Raw genomic sequence first — 1,553 nt, forward strand, 5'->3', positions numbered from 1 at the left:
TGCAAGTGGTCAGGCATCGGCCAGTCAGATGGAAAAAGCGGGGACTTCCCGCTCGGGACCCCCTCCCCTTTTGGGGGGCTGTTCTCTCTCTCACAGGTTGTGTTGGCCCTGAGAGAAGGCAGAGTGCATCTGAGGGCGCGTTCCCACCGCCCCTATGGGGTGTTCGGCCACTTTTCTCTATTCCCTTCTGGCAGAAGGCACCTGAAGGCAATTCGGCTTGGGCTACTCTCAAGTATTGTCCTGAAGGCAGCTGCTGGACCCAGAGTTCCAGCCCCTTTGGGGGTGTTCAGCCACCCTTACCCCATTCCCTGCTGCTTCCAATAAACCTTTTACTCCCCTTCCTGAGGTCTGCGGGTGTCATTCTTCGCTCTCCGTAGACAACAGCACAGGCAGCTCTGCCGTGCAGGACTTGGAAAAGGGCCAGAAGTCAGCGCCAGAACTTTTGGGGCAATTCCACAGTTGTGGAGACACTGGTTTTTCAACTTAAGCAAAGAACAATCAAAAGCTCAGATAACTTTGTTAAAAACAGACCTAGCCAGGGGCATGAAAGGGCCTCATGTCCCCACTTCCTTATTAACAAAGGCTTGTCCTTTAGGGGGAAGAAAAGAAATGTTTATGGAACAGGTGGCTCATAGGTGAGCAAGTACTCAATTTGGCAAATATGTCCTGTTTCTCTCATCTCTGCATAAAAAAAACTTTGGAATTCTTTGGAGTCAACTTTGTCTCAGGTTTGTAAAATATTTTACATTTCTTACAAAAGAAATTTGATCTGAAGGGCGAGGTACTACTTGGTATTGAGGGCTGTTAAGAATAAAAATATAGCCTCTCAGTTTCACAACTGACTTCTCCTTCAACCAGCAAGGTGACATTATTTTCCACACCTACCCACCTCTTACATTAAAGCAAGCAAACAAACAAAGCTAGTCATCTTCGAAAGACTTCCAACACTGACTGTGTAAGCTGAAAAAAAAAATCCAAAAACTTTGCCTGGCCTATCTGGAAAAAATATTTTATCTACTGATACTTTGTAGATTAACCTTTTGTTATTAAATTCTAATATTAATACACTAAGCCAGAGACCAAGAAACTCAGGGTTACATCATCATCATCATCACCGCCTCTTTGGAATTTTGAGTACTGCTTACACATTCACATAGTGTTTATTTTTATGCATGTTTCATGGAAACTGAAATTTAAAATAGATTCTTAAGTTTTAAAAATGTAAATCTGACATCCATTTTAAACATCTGCTATATTGATTCTATTATTTACATTACCTGTAACCCTGCTTATAATTATATACAGCAGTCCCTCAGTATCCATAGGGGATCAATTACAAGATACCCCTCGCCATGAATACCAAAATCCACAGATACTTAAATCCTTTATAGAAATGTCATAGTATTTACATATAACCAATGCAAAGCCTCCTGTATATTTTAAATAATCTCTAAATTAATTATAATGTCTAAGTTACTGTCAATGCTGAAAGTTTTGAGCCGCTGCCCTGCAAGGGGCGGGTCTGGAAGCTAGGAGGCGGAGCCCTGTGATTC

This window comes from Muscardinus avellanarius (genome assembly GCF_963383645.1).
Source record: "Muscardinus avellanarius genome assembly, chromosome: 9".
NCBI lineage: Eukaryota > Metazoa > Chordata > Mammalia > Rodentia > Gliridae > Muscardinus > Muscardinus avellanarius.